Genomic DNA, 22957 nt, shown 5'->3' on the forward strand with positions numbered 1-22957 from the left:
GGATTGTGCTTTGGCGCGGGAGGATTGTGTTTGGCGCATGCGCAGAAGAGTTCCACGGTAAACTCGGCTCCTGTGCACACGCCTGGTAAAACCCAAACATGAAGCCCACCTTGGCATCTGTTTTCTGTGGCCTAAATATAAGCGTTTAACATTTTTTTTATAGCTTGGACGCTTATATTTAGACACAGGAAATGGACACCAATGTGTGCTTTCACTGGGCGTGTTTCATTTTTTTTGTTTTGTTTTTTTAGCATGGCCACTTTAAATTTAGATGCAGGACACAGGCGCCAATGTGTGTTTTCGCTTGGGTCTGCTGTTTCTCACGACCAGCGCTTAAGGGCTTGCACGGGCTTCCTTCTGCTTCCAAAAGCAATCAAAACTGGCAGTTGTTGCAGAAAGAATCATGAGAGAAGCATGAGAATCATGAGAAATCCTCTCTTCCAACACCCCAATGCCTGCTCCGACCTGGCGTTATTTTCTGCAGCGGTAAGGCAGTCTTGTTTCCGGCGCTCTTGTCGGAGCATTGCGAAGGGAGCTTGACTACATTTACATGCTATCTGCGCAAATGCCTGGTGCGCTCATTGTTTCCCGCGCTAGACCCCTCTGAACATTCTGAGCAGGTCAATGTAGGTGCTAGTACAGCCCTAATGGCCTCTAGCGCCCACGTTTTCTTTTGAGCATCGGATCCTAAGTGCATTGTCCTTAGATTAGATCAGAAGGATAAGAGCCAGAGTTCATATCATGCTTTGCCCACCGACACTCCTTGTGACCCGAGGCAGGTCACTTCACCTTCCTTTACCTCTGGCACAAAGTTACACTGTTAGCCTCTAGGATCTGGACTTGCTGAACATTTTATTTTGCTGCATTTATATCCCACATTTTCCCACCCATTTGCAGGCCCAATGTGGCTTACAATATAATGCAGCTACGATCACATTGATGGAATAGGGAATCAGAGTATATATAACAGATAAGGTGCATAGGAATATTATGGCAATCATATTAACGGAGAAGAATTTCAGAATTATTGCTATTAAGGTTCATACGAAAATTATGTTGATTAAGAAGTGGGTAAATGGATAACAACATAACATAATGATATCAGGACAAGGTATGATTATCAGTAATTAGGGTATAAATAAAACAGGCAAAATAAAAGAGTTCCAATATAAAATTGTGTCTGGTGTAGTTTAGGAGTCAGATCATTATGAGGGATCCATTTTGTACGCTTTTTTGAACAAGTAAGTCTTCAGTAGTTTCCGGAAGGTCATCAAGGCGCCAGTTTGAGTCTTGGTGTGCTTCAAAAGCGATCACACCCATGCGGGCTCCTGTCTCGCCGATTCTGGACTTTTTGCAGGATGGTGTACAAATAGGCTTGGCCTATAATTCCCTGCGGGTGCAAGTGGCAGCATTGGCCTCCCTTCGTGGTAAGGTTGAAATGCCTAAAGTAGATGCCCTAGTCACTGCAACTTGAAATACCTGTATACAAATGCTAGAAGCCTAAAAAGTAAGGAGGGAGAATTATATAGCAGTAAATGATGAGGTAGATATAAAAGGCATCTCAGAGACTTGGTGGAAAGAGGACAATAAATGGGATGCTGTGTTAACAGGGTACAAATTGTATTGCAATGGTAGAGAGGATCAAATTGGAAGGTGTTTGCACTATATGTTAAAGAGAGAATTGAGTCAAATAAAATAAACATTCCGCATGAAACATATAGATGTGTGGAATCATTATGGATAGAAATGCCATGTGTGAAGGGAAGGAGTATTCTTGTAGGGCTGTACTACCGTCCGTCGGGACAGAACGAACAAACAGATGAAGAAATGTTTATAGAGATTAGGAAAACTGGCAAATTGGTCAACATTATAATAATGGGTGACTTTAATTATCCCAATATTGACTGGATAAATGTTACATCAAGGAGTGCCAGGGAGATAAAAATTCTAGATGTAATAAATGACTGCTTCTTGGACCAACTGGTCTAGGAACCGACAAGATGGGGAGCCATTTTGGATCTGGTCCTGGGTGGCGTGCAGAGCATAGTGCAATAGGTGATGGTGTTGGGTTCCCTGCAAAACAGTGATCATAACATGAGCATGTTTGAGCTACTATCTGTGCTGAACCCACAAAGGAAATCTACTGTAGCTGCATTTAATTTTCGAAAGGGCGGCTATAATAAAATGAGGAAAATGGTTAAAAAGAAGCTAAAAAGATCGAATGCTAGGGTTAGAACACTAAATCTTGGAAGCCCAGACCAGATGCATTCCACCTATTTGCAAAGGTGGAAAGAAGAGAAAACGACAGCCAGCATGGCTAAAACTGAAGTAAAAGAGGCTATTACAGCCAAAACATTGTCCTTCAAAGAGTGGAAAAAGGACCCAAATGAAGAAAATAAAAAGCAACATAAGCTCTGGTAAGTCAGATACAAAGCATTAATAAAGAAGGCTAAAAGAGAATATGAAGAGAAACTTGCCACAGAGGCTAAAACGCACAGTAAAAACTTTTTCAGGTACATCAGAAGCAGAAAGCCTTCGAGGGAATCTGTGGGACCGTTAGATCATGAAGGAGCAAAAGGGGCGCTAAGGGAGGACAAAGCCATAGTGGAGAAACTGAATAAAATCTTTGCTTTGGTCTTTACAGAAGAAGATGTAAGAGATCTGCCTGTACCGGAAATGGTTTTCAAGGGTGATGATGAGAAGTAACTGAAAGAAATCTCGGTGAACCTGGAAGATGTACTGAGCCAAACTGACAGGTGATTTACTAGTCTTTAGAGTAGTAAATCACCTGGACCAGATGGCATTCATCCAAGGGTACTCAAAGAACTTAAGCATGAAATTGCTGATCTGCTGTTAGTAATATGTAACCCATCATACCTGAAGATTGGAGGGTGGCCAATGTGACACAGATTTTTAAAAAGGGTTCTAGGGGTGAACTGGGAAATTACAGACCGGTAAGCCTGATAAAGGTGAGCTGGTTGATGTAGTGTATCTAGATTTACAAAAACGTTTGATAAATTTCCTCAAGAGATATTCCTGAGAAAATTAAAGAGTGATGGGATAGGAGGCAAGGTTCTGGTGTGGATTAAGAGTTGGTTATTGGACAGAAAACAGAGGATAGGGTTAAATGGTCATTTCTCTCAATGGAGGAGGGTGAACAGTGGAATGTCGCAGGGATTGGTACTGGGATAAGTGCTATTTAACATATTTATAAATGATTGGAACGACGAGCGAGGTGATTAAATTTGCAGATGGCACAAAATTATTTAAGGTTGTGAAAACACGTGTGAAGACCTTAGGAAATTGGAAGACTGGGCATCCAAATGGCAGATGAAATTTAATGTAGACAATTGCAAGGTGATGCACTTTGTAAAGAATAATTCAAATCATAGTTACCCACCTTGGGGGTCAGCACCCAATAAAAAGAGGTGTCGTAGATAATACGTTGAAATCTTCTGCTCAATGTGCAGCGGTGGCCAAGAAAGCAAACCGGATGCTAGGAATTATGAGGAAAGGGATGGTGAATAAGACCGAAAATACTATAATGCCTCTGTATCACTCCATGGTGTGACATCACCTTCAGTATTGTGTTCAGTTCTGGTCGCCGTATCTCAAAAAAGATATAGCAGAATTAGAAAAGGTTCAAAGAAGAGCGACCAAAAGATAAAGGGGATGGAACTCCTCTCGTATGAGGAAAGGCTAAAGAGGTTAGGGCTCTTCAGCTTGGAAAAGAGACGAATGAGAGGATGTTTGAGGTCTACAAAATCCTGAGTGATGTAGAATGAGTAGAAGTAAATCAATTTTTAATTTGTTCCAAAAGTGCAAAGACTAAGGGACACTCAAGGAAATTACATGGAAATACTTTTAAAACAAATAGGAGGAAATATTTTTCCAGTCAACGAATAGTTAAGCTCTGGAACTCTGTGCCGGAGGATGTGGTAACTGCGGTTAGTGTATCTGGGTTTAAAAAAGGCTTGGACAAGTTCCTGGAGGAAAAGTCCATAGTCTGCTGTTACATAGTAACATAGTAGATGACTGCAGAAAAAGACCTGCACGGTCCATCCAGTCTGCCCAAGATAACTCATATGTGCTACTTTTTGTGTAAACCCTACTTTGATTTGTACCTGTGCTCTTCAGGGCACAGACCGTATAAGTCTGCTCAGCACTAAACCCTCCTCCCAACCACCAGCCCCGCCTCCCAACCACCGGCTCTGGCACAGACCGTATAAGTCTGCCCAGCACTATCCCTGCCTCCCACCACCGGCTCTGACACAGACCATATAAGTCTGCCCAGCACTATCCCCGCCTCCCACCACCGGCTCTGGCACAGACCGTATAAGTCTGCCCAGCACTATCCCCTCCTCCCAACCACCAGCCCCGCCTCCCAACCACCGGCTCTGGCACAGACCATATAAGTCTGCCCAGCACTATCCCCGTCTCCCAACCACCAGCCCTGCCTCCCAACCACCGGCTCTGGCACAGACCGTATAAGTCTGCCCAGCACTATCCCTGCCTCCCACCACCGGCTCTGGCACAGACCATATAAGTCTGCCCAGCACTATCCCTGCCTCTACTACTACTACTATTTAGCATTTCTATAGCGCTACAAGGCATACGCAGCGCTGCACAAACATAGAAGAAAGACAGTCCCTGCTCAAAGAGCTTACAATCTAATAGCACTATCCCCGTCTCCCAACCACCAGCCCTGCCTCCCAACCACCAGTCCCGCTTCCCACCACCACTGCTGTTGAGACAGACATGAATAAAACAACTGTTTGCCCTGGGACTGGTAGCATGGAATTTGGGTTTCTGTCAGGTACTTGTGACCTGGCTTGGCCACTGTTTGGAAACAGGTTGCTGGACTAGATGGACCATTGGTCTGACCCTGTATGGCTACTCTTATGTTTTTATATATGCTCTTATGAGTCCTTTTCTGTTAACTGGTTTTTGTTTGGTTTTTTTTGTTTTTTGCTGCTGTGACCTGAACCCAGAAATGGCAGTATATTAAATTGTTTTAATAAACGTAAACATAAATAGAATGCCACTGATACCCAGATAAGTACAAGCAGTATCTGGGTATGGCCTGGCACTGAATATCTAGTGTAACCAGGTCACCCTTCCAGGTGAGAGCCGGGGTCGACCCTGCTTAGCTTGGCTAGCTTTTCCCCGGTACGAGCTGCAACCACCGCCTTGCTGCACTGCTTGTCCTAGTTTAACTGTTGCCCAGCTGACCTGCGCCCAGGATCAGCTCACGACTGGGACACACAAAACTCCAGCAGTCTTATAGTTCTTGAAAACCACAGGTCTTTATTCTCTCAGCATCTTTTAATACAGCTTTAATCTTCAAGCAGTTTCTTCATCAAGAATGCAAGAGTCAGTTCAGTTTTTCCACATTCAGCTTATTAACACAGTCCAATCTTAACTCAGAATATAAACCTTTGTCTTGCTCCCAATCGTAGCCTCCCCTCATCAGCACTATCTTCTACCCTTAGATAGTTTATGGGTTAGCTTCTTCCACCAGTGGCTTCCCCACTGGATTATTTTATCCTCTCCAAGTATGCACAGCTTGGGCCACACTCCCGCCACCAAAGCCTTTACCTTTCCTGAGGAAGTTTGAGCAAACCCTCCAACCTCCATGCACTCCTCTTTACCTTCTCCTTCTACCTCCTCTTTATTCCACTCCATCTCCTCCTCCCCAAGCTCCACCAGCTGTTCCCCATCTCCAGGATCAGACCTCATCTCCCAATCAGTCACTCCACCCTCCCCCTCCTGGGAGTTCAGCTGACCCTGCACTGGCTTCTGGGAAGTGTAGTTTTTCTCCTGCATTACAGCTTTCCCTGGCAGTTTGATCCCTAGATGGCGCCCTGTTCTCCTAGCTGGGCTGAATGAACGGGGATGATGCCGGCTGAAAGACCCACTATCCCCTTTCCCTCGCACCAGCCCTCCAGAGTGCTCACACTAGGTATAAGAAACCCATAACTAGAGGACGACTGAAACCGGAATTTTCGGTTTCGACTGACACTGAATGAGCAACCAAAAATTGCAGTTTGGTTTCAGCAGAAACGGAAATCCCTCCCCCCCCCCCCCCCAACAACCCCTTGTGCTCACTCTCACAGCTGCTGCCGCCTCCTGCCCCCCTGCCTTCCCTCCCACCACCAACCACACGAAGGTCCTCCTTGGGCCTACCTTTAAACCTCCTGGTGGTCTAGTGGGTGTTCAGGGCATGATCGATCCACAGTCACTCTCCCCCCCCCCCCCCCCCCACTCAGTTCTGCAGCTGCCGTGGGACGTCCCAGCAGCCATCTTGGCTGTGAAACCTGTGGGTGCAAGAGTGACTGGGGATGCTCTTACCTTGAAATATTCACTAGACCAGCAGGGTGTTAAAGGTAGGCTCAGGGAGGGCCTTTGGGTGGTGGGGTGGTGGGAGGATGCGGGGCAGAGAATGCTCGCTGGGAGCAGGGGGAGGAGGGTTCCGTTTCAGAAAAAAATGCACATCATTAAATTGTTTATACCACTGGTGGCAGAGAACACATCATTGTAATCTCTCTCTTTTGTCAGCTTGTGGGAGTGTTTCCATAAAAACAGGACAATTACCTGTTTATGCTGGGAACAAGCTCAGTGTTTTAATGGCAGCTTTTAAGATACTTCCAGACATGGTGCTTTCTCATTCTGCAGTCTATGCAGAAAGCTTATGCTATATTCGTGCACGGATGGCATAGCACATGGCTTCTAATGCACACATAACCCCAATCAAACCTCTGTGCACTGATGCAGTAAACAAATTGTATGCAAATAGGACCTGTGCAAAACTGGAGCGCTGCTAACCAGGAAGAGCACATTGGACACAGGTTCTGCAGTAATGGCAAGTAGAGAATAACACAGGGACGGGGACAGAGTTTGTCCCCCCGTCCCCATGTCATTCTCTAATGCAAATAATGATGTTTTGGAAAAACAAGCAAAAGTGCTGCTCAAAACTGGCTAAATTTGCACGGGGGCTCCTGTGCATTCCTTGCTACCAGCACGTCTTCTGAGAGGACAGTTTCTATTGCGGGAAGGACTGTGGAAGACAGGAGAGCTAGACCGAATCCTGAGATTGTTGATGACCTATTATTCATCCACAGATTAAGAAATCGTAACAGTGCTTTATAGGGCATATTTCTCTCCCACTACGGCATACAGAGCGGGTTGTATTTTGTACCCCTGGGTGGATTAGGGTTCCTTGGGATAGCAGAAATCAGCTATTGTTGGAATTGGAAGGGTAGAGAGTGGAGGGGGGTATTTCAGTTGCGCATTGTTATTTTTGTTTTCTATTTGTAATTTATAAACAAAAGTTGTACAGAATAGTGTTCTTTTTTATACTTTAATTAAAAGATTTAAATATAAAATCATAAGTGTTTGAGGCTTGTGCAGATGAGGACAGAGCCTGCAGGGATAGGGCAGGGATTGAGACAGAGCTTGTGGGGACAGGATGGACACGGGGGACAGAGCTTGCGGGGGTTGGGTCGAGAATTGACACAGAGCTTGTGGGGTCAGGGACAAACCTTGTCCCCCTGTCATTCTCTAGCAAGTACTACTGTGCACCTGTAAGTGGTTGTAGCTGTTCTTACTGCAGAACCGGCTCCTCCTCAGTTGTCTTTTTTTTAACCCATGCAGGGAATAAGTCCTCCCAGGCGCTATTGAAGAACAGGCTAACCCTTCTATGCAACCTCAGTCTTGGCATTAAAGCCAAAGTGTTGTGCTTAGTCTAAACATCTGCACACTTCTCTGCATCTGGGTGGAATAGCTAATAGCCTCATTATCATTCATGTTAATAGTCTGTGTGCTGGTGTTTAACACAAGGCTTTGTGCAGAGTTGGCTTCTGCAGAAAACCCTTTTGTGCATCGTGCAACCACCAAAATGTGCACTGCAGGGGCATAGGCAGAAGTCCAGTTTTGTCCTCTTATCTCTTCTCTCCTCCACCCTCCCCCTCCAGTGGCATTCAATCCCACATTTGCTGGTAGGAATGCCCAATCCCTGGCAGTTGAACGTCAACTACACGAGACCCCCTCCTGTGCTGCCTCAGCAGTGAAGTCAGCATCATGCTTCAGCGGCTGATGCCCTGGCATGCCCCGTGCATGCAGCATTCATGTTGCTCAGTGGCGCAGCAAGGGCGGGGTGGTGGGGGCGGTCCGTCCCGGGTGCACGCCGCTGGGGGGACCGACATCCCCCAGCGGCGTGCACACGGCAGGCAAGAATACACTCGGGGGGGGGGGGCTTGGGTGATGCACCGAGGGGGGGAGGGGGTTGATGCGCCAAGGGGAGTTGATGCTCCAAGGGGGGGTGTCATGCTGCACCCGGGGGGGGGGGGGAGGTGCGCAGCGGCAAATCACCCCGGGTGGCAGCCGCCCTCACTACGCCACTGATGTTGCTGTACTGAGTACGTGCGGGACTGCCAACGTCGGCGTCTGAAGCATGCCACTGACTTCTTTGTTGCTCAGGCAGCAAGCAAGGTGACTCAGGCAGCAGATCAGTTCGGCTGGTGGGGCTTGGGCATCCCTGTCAGACATTCAATGGGAGCCACAATTTTGGAGGGGGCCTGAGCCCAAAGTGAGGGGGCCCATGTCCCTGAGGGTTCTCCCCCCATGGTTGTGCCAATGATGCACAGGCGTTGTATTAACTCCACACCAACATCTGTGCAAATTTTCTGCATTGGCCCCTCAGTATGAATTCTGCTGAGGAATAGTCCTTGTCTGTCACCTGTTTGTCTTCCACAGCTTTTATCTGTGTCTGAAAGGTTAGTTTGGAGAAGATATATCCCTTTATCATTTCCGTTACTGTGCCCAATGGAACACTAGGGGAAAAGTGAATCCCAGTAAATGCATGAGGTGTTACTGACAGAAACCATTTGTCTTTGCAGATATCCAATGTCCCAGGTTCCTGATGAAAAGGAGTCCCTGATAATGAGTGAGGTCACCATATAATAGGGAGAGGATGGATACAGATATATCTCATACCACTCCTCGATAAGAGATGTCTGATGCCCAATGCACTTGCCTGTATACAGAAATATTGGCTCTAATGCTTACCCAGTCCATATTACAAGTTAATCGTTTGCCTTCTCTTTTCCATTTTATGAGACCAATAATGGGGCTTGTTAGATTATGAACTGGACCTTGTGTTTGCTAAAGGTTTCAAATTGCTTCCATTGGAAAATAAAGTTCTGAAGCCTGGAACAACCTATTGGGTTGGTGCTTCTTCTCTCCCAATCAAATCCTGGTCTAAAAGTCCACCTCTGTGCACTGTTTTCAGGTCCTAACCTAGGGGACACTAAATGAAGTTGCATGGTAATACTTTGAAAACGAACAGGAGGAAATATTTTTTTTCACTCAACGATTAGTTAAGCTCTGGAACTCATTGCCAGAGGATGTGGTTACAGTAGTTAGCATATCTGGGTTTAAAATATGTTTGCGCAAGTTGCTGGAGGCAAGATCCATAGTCTGCTATTGAGGTAGAAATGGAGAAAGCCACTGCTGTCCCTGGAATCGGTAGCATGAATCTTGCTACTCTTTGGGATTCCACCAGGTACTGTCCCCAACCCCCGCCAGCTGAAGTCCTCTTCTCCGGCGCGGCCGTGTTGCTAATCTGCAATAGAAACAGAAGCCTGCCCTTGCAGATCAGCAACACGGCCGCGCCAGAGAAGAGGACTTCAGCTGGCAGGGGTTGGGGACCCCCGCCAGCAAAGGTACCCGATTGGCCACTGTTTGAAGCAAGACACTGGGCTAGATGGACCACTGGTCTGCCCCAGTAGGGCAATTCTTATGTCCTCCCAATCACTCTCAAAACCTTCATGGCTGCCAAGAGCTCATGTGCCAGGCGATGGACTCCACAGGACAAAGGGTGCCAGTACTGTGGTGATATGTATCTACAGTAATGGTTATAATGATAGAGGTCCTTGCCTTCCCTAACTGCAGCTGTTTTACTCAATAGTACTCATTCCAGATTCTAGTACCAGTTCCATTAGATTCCACTGCAATCGGCCATTTGTTAATGGGTGACTGGAAAGAACAGTGATGCAGAAAATGCTGACTTAGCATTCTGATTACACTTCAGAATCTATATTCATTCCTTGCTATCTATCTGTCTTGAATGTCTGTCTGTCAACCAGGCCGTAAGCTCAATGAAAAGGGACTGTCACCAGTGGATCAGTACAGTGTTGTGTAAGCCTTCTAGCACTATAAAACCATGGAGTAGTGGTAGAAATAAGGCAAAATGAGTCAGTTTCTTGTCTTCTTCCAGCCAACCTGCTGCTGCTCTGTTCAGAAGTAGTCAACCCCTTTGTTGCCATACAATTTTTGACTCTACCAAGTAATGACGGCTGTATTGACAAACTCTGAAGGCATACACAACTGATTTATGTTTTTTTACCACTGCTAATAGAATGTCAGACTAAAAGCCACATAAAATTATGATTACAAGTGTAACATTGGTCATTTCTGTTGCTCGTGGTGAGATCTCATATGGAACCAGAACATCTCAGGAAACCCTACTGAACATAACAGGACTTCCAAAAAAGCTACAGTGAAACAAGTGGTTATTAATACAGGTTACTTACTCTGGGCAGAAGACTTGATGAGAAGTCATTGAAGCCTCTGCTCCAAAGGCCTTCTTTATTCTGTGTAACCCCCTTTTTGGTACAGTTAGGCAGATGCCTAGTGCAAGCCTGGTAAGCTGGGAACAGGGGGCACACTCTCTTATTTCTTTGTTGAGGGACTAGGAGTTTTCTAGGAGGCTAAGTATGTTGCATCAGACCAACTCCACACTTTATACCAATGTTCCAGACCACACAAAGTCTCTTGTTCTGAACCAAAACTTTAACTGTTCCTTTACTTGATAAGGCAACAGATAACAGTCTTTGCAAAACAGGTGGCCTACTACTTACTTTCTCCTCCAGCATGCATAACATTTATTGAAAATCCTCACCCCTCACAGTTATACAGGCCAGCTAGATGAGGATCTTATTCATTACAGTTCTTACTCTTGTGGTTCTCAGTACATAGACGTTAACTGTTATCAGTGCTGTTTACAGATGTCAAACACAGAATTTTGCAGGCTGCCGGATGGCAGACACCAAAGCTCTGTAAGAATGACTAGAAACTGGATGCCTGGATGACTTAGCAGATACATCAGAATAAGCACCTTCTCCTTTCTTGGGGCTTTGTAGGGGTGCAGAGGCTCCCCATACCTCCACACTACCGAACTCAGCAACTGTTTTAGTTTTGGGTCTTGTCTCTTGTCCTCTGAATCCTTTATAGCAAGTGTCTCTGTGTTGCTAATCTGTGGGGGTATAGCAGACTGATTCTTCTCATTTAGGTTGTCTGCTTCAGGCTGGACAGGGAGGGATCTCCCTTAGGTTTACAGGTCAAAGATGGGAGATGGGACCTGTAGGAGTATTTGCTGTGATCTCACCCACCCTGTGTGCAAATGAGAGCACCTTGTCAGCCAACATGGACGCTGCAACCTTTCACCTATATGTCTGACTACCAACTGTGCAGAAGTCAGCATTTCAGCTTGTAATAGATTTACTGAAGCCTGCACCACCTTCAAGGTCACTCCTCGAGGGAGAGAGAGAGAGAGAGCTTACGAGATAAGACGGACAAAGGAAGCTTCATACAGATGCTGGGAGTACATGGTGGGATTATTTCTGATTGGCTCCCAGAAAACGGATTGGTCTGAGAAGCGGGAACAGAAACAAGTTAGTTGCTGAAGAACCGAACAGAAGAACAGAAGAGGAGAACACTTGCATTTCTGCAAGCACCTGATTTACCTGAGAGACTTACTGATAATACCTGGCAAAGCTTTTCCCCAGGTTACAGCTGTCTACAGGATCTATACTGCGTCTGTATCATCTGTGGCTGATCAAGACAAGTGCATCACCTGAGCTTGTGGGACCTCGCTGAGACATTCGGCTGAGGAATCGGAAGGAATCTGATCTGGTGACCGGGACGGTGAGATCATAGTTTACTTCCTTCAGGCTGGGTTAGATAATTAGTCTGTGCTCGGACCCATCAGATGTGTGACGTCAGGATTTATGATCTAGTTGCTGTTAGCCTAGTATAAGATTTGTGTGGTAATCATTAGGATCTTGGTATTGTGTTTATCTGTCATTACAGATTTTAGCCCATAGGATAATCATAGTTATTCTCTATATTTTGGTATCATTGTGCATGCAATCAGGAATTGCTGATGCTATAGGCTGATAAGAGTTTTCTATATTTTTGTATATGACGCTGTATAAATAAACTAATATATTCCATTGGTCTGTCCGTTATTTTCCATGCAGCTAAGGTTGGGCAGAGGCCACGCCCCCTAGACATAAGCGAGTACATAGGTAGGAATTGGCCTCTTACAAAATATATATATAACCACCTACAGACCCAAGATAATGTAGGGTGGCATGTAGTGAACTTATAGGGGGTTACTACTGCCACTAGACCCATCTCCTGCCTTGATTATCTTAAGGCACCCCTTCTTTCTACCAGCTTCCAGAAACCCTTCAACTGTTCTATACAGTTCTACTCCTCTCTAGAAGCTTCTGGTGCCATTCTGATGCTTCCTAACAGGTGCAGGAAATACCAGGGTTCAGCCTCAGGGATACTGCTGCTGAAAAAGCAGAGTGCTTTCTACTATTGGATGGCTTACATCAAAGAGGTCAGCAATGGAAACACTGACACTGACATGAATTAGGGAACAACCCTAAATCTGCTCAGTTTTCTCACCACAGCAAAAGTCTTTGAAGGAACTACCCAAATTTTAGAGTTGTACATTAAAGGATAAATATTCAAAGCTTTAGTCAGGCCTTATGAGGGTAGAAACAAGAGGTTATACCAGGAGAATAACAATGGGTAAGCTCACCCACTTTCACCTGGGGCCCACCCAGAAATGGTGCCACCCAGCCACGCATGATCCAGCTTCTCTTGCTCCCTTCCCTCCCCCCTTCCACCGGTCAGGCATCTCTGCGTCTTCCTTTCTCTCCCTGACCCCCACCACAGTGCTTCCAACTTTACATTATCGGTGCTGCCTGGCAGCAGTTCACACAGGCCTGCTCTGGGGCCTTCCCTCTGCAGTGTCCCATCCTGAGTAAACAGAAAGTTGTACCAGAGCAGAGGAGAGGCCCCAGAGCAGGCCTGAGCAAACTGCTGCCGGGCAGTGCTGATAATGTAAAGTTGGAAGCATTGTGAGGGAGGGAAAACAAGACACAAAGAAGACGGATTCACAGAGGGGGGAGGGAAGGGAAAGAAGTGCTGGACATGCAGGGGGGTCTGGAGACTGGAGGGAAGGGAGAGGTGCTGGACCTGTAGAGGGGTGGGGCTACAGGTTGGAAGGAAGGGAGTGAAGTGCTGGACGTGCAGGAGGTGGAGATTGGAGGGAAGGAAGAGAGGTGCTGGACCTGCAGGAGGGGCTGGAGATTGGAGGGAAGGGAGAGAGGTACTGGACCTGTGAGGTGGGAAGAGGGCTGGAGGGAGAGGAGAGAGGTGCTGGATCTGCAGGGGGCTGGAGTTTAGAGGGAAGGGAGAGAGTTGCTGAAATTGCAAGGGGGGGCTCGAGGGAAGGGTGCGGTACCAAGGGGATGAAGGAAGAGGGGGTCAAATGCTGAACCCCCTGGAGAAAGAGCCAGATGCTGAAAGGGGGAGGGAAGAGAGGGAGAGAAGCTAGATGGAGTAGGGTTGGAGAGATGAGGGACACATTGATATGGGGAATGGAGAAAGAGGAGAAGCTGGACACAGGGAGGTATGAGAAACAGAAGGGAGATGATGAGCATTGGGTGGGAGCATAGGGACTGGGACACAAAGGTGAGATGCTGTTTGAAGATGGTATATGGATCCAGAGGGGGCAAAGCCTGACATAGGGGTGGGGTTGAGGAGAATATGGGAATAGAGGGACAATACTGGACATGGGAGTGGGGGAATATGGGAATAGAACGACAATGCTGGACATTGGGGGGGATTATATGGACACAGAGGGGAGATACTAGATATGGGGGAGAATAGGAATACAGAAGGGAGATGCAGGACATAGGGGTTCTTAGGGACACAGAGGGGTGATGATAGATGACAGGATATGAACACAGGGGAGATGCTGGACAAGGAAATATAGGGATTCAGAGATGGGAGATGAATGGTGAACTTGGAGAGAGAAGCAATGTCAAATGGACAGGAGACCCTGGCGAGTGAGTTAAAGACAGAGGGAAGCCAAATCCAGAGACTGGATTTTATTTTCTATTGTGATTAGAAGATGTCAGATTTGGAATGTACACCTTGCCAGAGCTGGTGTTAGACATGTCTGGGGCCCAGGGCAGAAATTTGGGAAGGGATCCCAATGCCCATTTCCAGGCTACACTTTCCTCAGCTTCCAGGAGGCTTGGTGCTCTCTCTGGCCAGGGAACCAAGAGCAGTTGCCCTAATTGCACTCCCCTAACACCACCTCTGGCATGTGCTATCTCGATATTTTTCACAGTATAAGCGGAAATGCCTTTCCTTCTTGTTTCTCTGGTATTGTACTGTGCAAAATCTGGCTTCTTGGGGTTTCAGTGTAATTTATGTTTATAGCTTGTAGTCACTTATTCTGTATTTGACATTTGTGTTCTGTATGTGTGACCAAGGTATTCTGTTAGCATGAATTTTCTTTTTGTTGACATTTTTTTATTTATCAAATTTCAAAAATACAATCAAGAAAGAATATAATGAGAGTTCTCTGTAAGGAGGAAAGACTTCATATACTCTGTATTCACTATAAGGGAAACGTGAATTACAGACTGTCATAGATCTCATTCATACTCGATCTTAGAGATTAGATTGTAAGCTCTTTGAGCAGGGACTGTCTTTCTTCTATGTTTGTGCAGCGCTGCGTACGCCTTGTAGCGCTATAGAAATGCTAAATAGTAGTAGTAGTAGTCTCTTGTAACCAGAGCTAATGTTGTGATGTCATAATGCCTCAGGCCACCAATAAGAGCCAACCTCATCAGTGATGTCACAATGGCTTGATTGTCCTATACTTGGCTCACTTTTATTACATAGCTCTTTGAGCAGGGACTGTCTTTCTTCTATGTTTGTGCAGCGCTGCGTATGCCTTGTAGCGCTATAGAAATGCTAAATAGTAGTAGTAGTAGTAGTAGTAGCATGATACAGGTTCCTCATCAGTCAAAAACCTCCACTAACTTAATCAAAGCTATGGTATAGTATTGTGCTTTGTTATGCATCAAATAAACAAGGTAATAACACCTATCTGGGCTATAGCGTTCTCTGGAGGGTATGCTTGACAGAAAGCTTCTGTTTCCCAAATGCTTCATCAGGAGCTCAGCCCTCATGCGCCAAAAATTGCCCTTCAGGGAGCTGGCCGGTATTTTTCAACCCCCATAGAGTTTCTGAAGTCTTTCCTCCTTACAGAAAACTCTCATTCTATTCTTTCTTGCCAGTATTTGTATAGTAGTGTACCTCAGGGGCAAGTATCAGCAATTGGATAAAAATACAATCAAGCAATAAATATAACTTGTACAGAAAAGCCATATGAATGAGAATAAAATCTCAAAAAAGAAAAAGAAATTACTACAATAAGTAAATTTTTCCAAACGTATACAGCTAAAGCCCTCAATCTATTAGGATTCAAGAGGAGGATAAGGGAGAGTTATCACATAAAAGGAACAAAATATATATAATAAATATGGAAGATAAATCTAGCTGGTCTGAGTGCAATTCTCCCATGCGAGAACTAAGTCCTGGAGGCTACACCAATCCCATGGAGGAGAAATTTGTTCAATCCGTTTACCAGCTAGAAACTTAAGGGTCCTTTTACAAATGCGTGCTGAAAAATGGCTTGCGGCAGTGTAGGCGTGGGTTTTGGGCGTGTGCCAATCCATTTTTTAGCACGCCTGTAAAAGGGCCTTTTTTTTTGTCGATAAATGAAAATTGCTGCACGTCCATTTTGGGTCTGAGACCTTACTGCCAGCCATCGACCTAGTGGTAAAGAATCCGGGCGGTAATGACCTACATGTGTCAAATGCCACTTAGCGCACGCCCATTACACGCGCCTGAAAATAATTTTTCAGACGCACGTATCGGATGCACACCAAAAATGAAATTACCGCAAGAGCCACGCGGTAGTCAGGCGGTAACTCCATTTTGGTATGCGTTGGGCGCGCTTAGACGCTTAAGTTGGGATTTCTATACAGTAATTGGACAAGGTTCCTATTTTTTGCCTCCAGCTATAATGCTGGGCATGTTCACATTGGACTTTTGATGTCAAACGACCCTTGATGCAGGCGCTGTGCACCAAAACACGGTCTGTGTCGGGTCATTGCTGTAAAAGACTTGAGTTATTGATGTTCAAGATTGATATATGCTGTGGAATAAAACGACATGTCCCGCTTTTGAAGGCTAGGCCTCCCTCAATGCAGCCTAGCATCCTTCTGACTTTGGCCACTGCCTTGTCACATTGTTTCACCACCTCGAGATCCTCAGACACTGTCATCCCAGAGTCTCTCTCCCTGTCTATGCATATCACCCCAAGTGCATCATTCACTTTGTATTTCTCATTCCAGAAATAGCGATCGCCATTACGACATAATGTAAGCCACATTGAGCCGGCAAAAAGGTAGGAAAATGTGGGATACAAATACAACAAATGAATAAAATCTGTACTTCTTCACATTAAATTTTAACTGCCAAACATTACAAAGGAAAGGAAAGGGAATGGGACTTGATATACGGCCTTCCTGTGGTTACAATCAAAATGGTATACATATTATTTACAGTTACTTATTTTGTACCTGGGGCAATGGAGGGTTAAGTGACTTGCAAATTATGCAGATCACTTCTCAAGTTGTCCACTACTTCCAGGGCGTCCACTCTGTTGCAAAGTTTCATGTCATCTGCAAAAAAGCACATTTTTCCTTCCAACCCTTCGGCAATGATGCTCACAAATACATTGAATAGAATCAACCCCAGTACTGATTCCTGAGGCACTCCGCTACTCATCTTTCCGTCCTCTGAGTGAACTCCATTTGGCACCGACCTCTGCCTCTGTGGACACCTGAAGCAATGGGAAGTAAAGTGACTTGCCTGAGGTCACCAGGATTGTCAGTAGGGGGAAATGAGATTTGAATTTTGGCTTCTCTGGTTTTGCGGCCTTTGCTCTAACCACTACATCACTCCTTCTTCCAGGATGGAAAATTGGTGCAGTATTAATACATCTCAAAGGGGGGAGGGGGGAGTTGGCTCAAGCCTAACAATGTGAAATATTTTTGCATAGAAAAGTTCCCCTCAGAGTAACAGAATTCAAGAAGGCAGGGGAACAGCATTGTTGTATATCATGATAATTATAATAATGGGATAAGCAGAGAGGACGCTTGATTGTAAAGAAGGGAAGCAAAAACCAGATGCCAACTGGGGTCTCTGGCAGTGCGACAGGAAGCAAACTGGGCAGACTGGATGGGCTGTGCCATCACTATCATCGTACTCTCTGTTCCTATGAGTCCTCAGTTTTTGATGCCGGTTCCTTTTTTTATGTAATGTTTAATGCAGAGGTACTCAATTCTGCCCTCCTTCCCTCCAGACAGTCAGATTTTTAGGATACTCCAAACACATATGCATGAGATATTTGCATGTACTGGCCTCCAATGTATACAAGTATATCTCATGCATATTTATAATAGTACACTACTAGTTACCACTACCAGGGCCGGTCTTAGGCAGAGGCAACCAAGGCGGCCGCATAGGGCCCCGCGCCTAAGGGGGCCCCGCTCTGCCTCCGCTCCGACCTCCGCTCGCCTCGGATGACCGTCCGCATCATTCATGATGATCCCGCGGCTCGGCCACTCCACTTCTGGGGAGGGGAGGTTTCATGATAGCATTGTGCTTATTATTTCAATCAGTTTTTTTGTACAAGTTTAGCTTCATTTGTCTTTATTTGAAATTTCATAAATAAAAGAAATGTCTAAAAATGGAATAATCTTATCAACGGGGCGGGGCTAGGATGGGGTCCCATCAAATTGGTCTGCACAGGGCCCCGCACTTGCTAAGACCGGCCCTGACCACTACACTCTCTAAAATTTTTATTCAAAGATGCTTTATTAAACACTGCTATAATCCTGCTTTATATAGTATGCTAGGTAAAGCAGGATTATTGCAGTGTTTAATAAAGCATTTTTGAATAAACAATTTAGAGTATAGTGGTTACTAGTAGTGTAATATTATTTAAATGTAACTAGATTGTAATTAAGATACTCATTGGTGTTGAGATGCATATTTATAAGGGACATCCTGAAAACTGATGGGCTAAGGTCAGCCTGGATACCAGTATGAGCACCGCTGGTCTGATGTGTGTGATTATATTATACTGTGCTGCCTCTCAATGCTTCAGAGTGTATCTTGCCTTTTGCCAGCAGCGCAGCCCTTCACCCCCCACCGCTGACTGCATTCTTATGTTTTTACCTGGATGGTGACTGCAAATCAGCCCTGCTGATGATACGATGTTGAAATGGCGAATACAACCATTGAAAAGCTGTCAACGTTCTTTCCTCCAGTCGAAATCTGCCTTCCTTCACATACCTAAGAAGAACCATTCAAATTATACCCTGCTGAAGTATGTATTAGAGAGCAGGAGAGAAAAGATAACAAAATCGCATGTGGTGCTTTGTTTCTAGAAGGAAAGGTGCTAGTTTTTACCCCCCACAGTACCTCTTAGTCATGACACGATCCCTTTCCCCTTCCCATCCTCTGTCTTGCCAGCAAGAGGCATGAGAGAACAGTACTCTTACCTGCTGACATGTTCTCTGTCACTATCATGACATGGAAAAGTCATCATGTGAGTAGGGTTGCCAACTAGATCCCTTTCCATTTTCCAGTGGGGGGGGGGGGCTGTTTCGGTGTCACATTTTCAATAGTGAGGGACAGGCAAGCTCTGCAGGACTCCAGAGAACCTGCTCTACAGTGGCGTAGCTACGTGGGGCCAGGGGGGCCTGGGCCCCCGTAGATTTGGCCCTGGACCCCCATGCCGAAAACCCACCCGACCCCCCCTCCCGCCGACAACCCGCCGTCACCTGCCTTTGCTGGTAGGGGACCCCAACCCCTGCCAACAAAGATAGGCGACGGCGGGTTGGCGGCGGGAGGGGGGGTCGAGAGGGGCGGTGGCAGGTGGGGGCAAAGTCGGCAATGGCGGCAGGGGGGGGTCGGCGGTGCTGAGGAGGGGCTAAAATGTGCCCCTTCACCTCGGGCTCTGGACTCCCCTCCCACCGAAGTCTGGCTACGCCCCTGCTGCTCTAGGTACTGAAAACACAATATTGAAACAGCACCTCCCACTGGCAGCAGTGCACATAGAGAACCCCGCTCAGCTTAAAGGGAACAGTGCTTCTAGTAGATTGCAAGTTGCTGGAAGCTCCTGCCTTAATGCTACTACGATTTATTTATTTATTATTTACCACATTTATATCCCACATTTTCCCAACTGTGTCAGGCTCAATGTGGCTTACATCGCACCGTCATGGCAAACACCAATCTAGTGAATTAAACTACAAGATATAACTTACATAGGAAATAGCGGAAAGTACAGGGAAGGAGCAAAAGGAACAGGGAAACCAGGGGAAAAGGAGGGAGGGTGAGTGAGTTGTCATTAGATTGATGCATGTCTAGAAGTGGAGACACAGGTTGAGTCCTTGTGGTAGGCTCTTCCAAATAAGAAGGTCTTAAGAGATTTCCTGAAATTTAGATGGTTTGGGATGGATTTTAATGATACTACTACTAGTAATCATTTCTATAGCACTACTAGACATGTGTAGCACTGTATACATTATATGCAGGTACTTTTTCTGTCCCTAGAGGGCTCACAATCTAAGTTCTTGCACTTGGGCAATGGAGGCAACGCCTTCCGTACCCTTCCCCTATGATTTGAATGGACCAATCACATGTGAGCTAAGCACACTGAGGAGAGAGAGAGAGAGATCACCAAATAGATCAAAATCGTTATCCTTCCCTTCACCACTAGGAGAAAAGCCAAGACAGCATCAGAGAGATAAAGTGGAGCTCTGTTCTTCCTCAAGCAGTCAGCTACAGGGAATTATTCTTCTTTACCTAAGAGAGGCACTGCAGAAGATTAAGAAACAAGGAATCCGGGTGTCCTCCAGCAGCAGCCTATGTCAGGACTTCGTAGAGGGAACGGCCTATTTCTCATCTGATACTTCTGGGAAGGCTATGAGGTCAAGGGGGGGTCTTCAGATCTCAAAGAGAGCTTGTCAAAGGCAGGATCAGAGGCTTTTTCTTCCCTGGAAGCAACTAATAAATCTTGGAGACAGGAGGAACACTTAGAGGTGGCACTTTGAGAATTCCAAATATCTCTTGAACTTCTCTAAAGCACAGGAAAATGTATAAAAGCCATAAATTGTGGCATCACACTTTGCTCTCTAGTTTTCTCCACTTTATTTCAAAGCAAAATATGGTGCCACTTAAGCACCTCCTGAAAACCTGCTAACTTCTCCACTTTGAGCTCCAAATCCCCAACCTGGACTTTCAAATTCTGCCTGGAACGTTGCCGAGCCAGTTCTTTCTCAAAATTAGCATAACTGCCAATTATTGGTACCAATCACACACATAAGCACTACCGTTCTGTAAACTAGGCACACTATTGGCACCCAGATGTAGGCTACATCGCTCTAGAAACTTCACTAAATAGTATAACATTAGGAAATGTTTTATGGTGCTCAGAAATGACAAGCTTAGCCAACAAGTGGACGAGCTATCACTCGCCAATCATTGCACCTTTTGCGCCTCAATGTAATGGTTCTCAAGCTTATATTTTAAAACAGTTCATAATCTCTCAAACATTGTTAATAAATATGCCAATCGCTGTATACTCAGCTTGATGATGGTCACGATAATTCTTCCAAAACTGTAGACTCCTTTCCAGCGCAACAGGGGTAAATAAAGTCCGCTTGTGAGTGCAGACCCCAAAACTAAGTGTGGCCCCACTAAACCTGAACTGAGATTTTGACCTGTGAGAGATTCTGAAGTATGAACTTTGACCGAAGCAAGGACAGTTTTTGAACAAGTTGGATTCTGAGAAGTGGAAAATGCCACAATATCACAATATAGTTTGAACTTTGCAATTCATTTGTTTACATGAGACTCATTCTTTTCATGTCCCTCCGGTTATGTTTTGATGTCCCTCTGCAGGTATATTTTTTTGGATGCCATGAATGTCCATATATTAACTATTGATGCCTATTTTTATACTTATATGATATATTTCTACTTTGATTGTGCCCATTAAGCTATATTGCATCTTTTTAAGTATTTTTGATTTTTTTGGCTCCTGAGAATTACGATATATTCGTATATGGCTGGGTCATTTTGGTTAAATTATAGTCTTTTATTTAAATGTGTTCATTTTCTAGACTCCTAAGGCAGGCTGGATAGGACAAAATACGGCTCTTGTCAAGTCTTGGATGTTGATCAATGAATTTGTAGACTTTTGGAACACTGGCCTGGATTAGCCGCTGTCGTGGACAGGATGCTGGGCTCGATGGACCCTTGGTCTTTTCCCAGTGTGGCATTACTTATGTACTTATGTCCTCTACTTGGCTCACTTTTATTACATAGAGCAGTGATTTAACCTATTGTGATGTCATAGTGGCTCATTCCACCAATAAGAGCCAACCTCATTAGTGATGTCACAATGGCTTGATTGTATAGAATGTTTGTACGTTTGGGAAGCTCACCAGGTGCCCTTGGCCTGGATTGGCCGCTGTCGTGGACAGGATGCTGGGCTCGATGGACCCTTGGTATTTTCCCAGAGTGGCATTACTTATGTACTGGCTGAAATTTAGATGCCAGGATCAGGATGATGTACACTGACTGCAAATTCTATAACAGCAGTTCCGTGTGTTCAGAGTTTCACGCCTTACCTTAGGCATGAGCACTTATGCCATGTCAAAGGCTGTTGCCAATTAGGCACGCAACCTCTAGCAATCTATAACCTACATGAGTAACTCATAGCTCTTCCCCTGACCTGCCCATGCCCAGCTCAAGGCCACACCCTCTAGAAGATGTGCATGGTAGAAATTGTTCGTGCAGGTTCTTAGACTAGCAACTAAGGTCAGTTGTACACGCAACTGCCAATTGGTGCTCATTAATACAAGGCGGTGGCCGTAGCGAGAAGGTTGCTAGGCTGTATAGAGAGAGGTGTGACCAGCAGAAGAAAGGAGGTTTTAATGCCCCTGTATAAGACGTTGGTGAGGCCCCACCTGGAGTATTGTGTTCAGTTTTGGAGGCCGTACCTTGCGAAGGATGTTAAAAAAATGGAAGCGGTGCAAAGAAAAGCTACGAGGATGGTATGGGAGTTGCGTTCCAAGACCTATGAAGAGAGACTTGCTGACCTGAACATGTATACTCTGGAGGAAAGGAGGAACAGGGGTGATATGATACAGACGTTCAAATATTTGAAAGGTATTAATCCGCAAACGAATCTTTTCCGGAGATGGGAAGGCAGTAGAACGAGAGGACATGAAATGAGATTGAAGGGGGGCAGACTCAGGAAAGATGTCAGGAAGTATTTCTTCACAGAGAGGGTGGTGAACGCTTGGAATGCCCTCCCGCGGGAGGTGGTGGAGATGAAAACGGTAACGGAATTCAAACATGCGTTGTACAGGCATAAAGGAATCCTGTGCAGAAGGAATGGATCTACAGAAGCTTAGCTGAAATTGGGTGGCGGGGGGAAGAGGGGTTGGTGGTTGAGAGGCTAGGATGGGGGAGGGCAGACTTATACGGGGTCTGTTGTCAGCCCTTGACCCTCAGAAAGTGAGCCCCTGTGCCGAACGGAGTTAGGCAGCCGGACAATCCTGATCTTACCTGGAGAGTGAGGCAACAACTCCTCAGGAAGTCAGAGGAGTGTAGACACAGGTGAGACTACCAGGGCAGATGAGAAGCAGGAACA

The 22957-nt window shown here is 45.6% G+C and overlaps 1 long non-coding RNA gene across 1 annotated transcript; it reads left to right on the forward strand.

Moving 5' to 3' along the window:
* The first annotated feature begins 382 nt into the window (after positions 1-382).
* LOC115482374 lies at positions 383-21074 on the forward strand. Its single transcript, XR_003944085.1, has 3 exons — positions 383-494; positions 19677-19687; positions 21063-21074. It is a non-coding gene; the product is annotated as an uncharacterized LOC115482374 (long non-coding RNA).
* The last annotated feature ends 1883 nt before the right edge of the window (positions 21075-22957 follow it).

This window comes from Microcaecilia unicolor, chromosome 13 (genome assembly GCF_901765095.1).
Source record: "Microcaecilia unicolor chromosome 13, aMicUni1.1, whole genome shotgun sequence".
In the NCBI taxonomy this organism is placed as follows: Eukaryota; Metazoa; Chordata; class Amphibia; order Gymnophiona; family Siphonopidae; genus Microcaecilia; species Microcaecilia unicolor.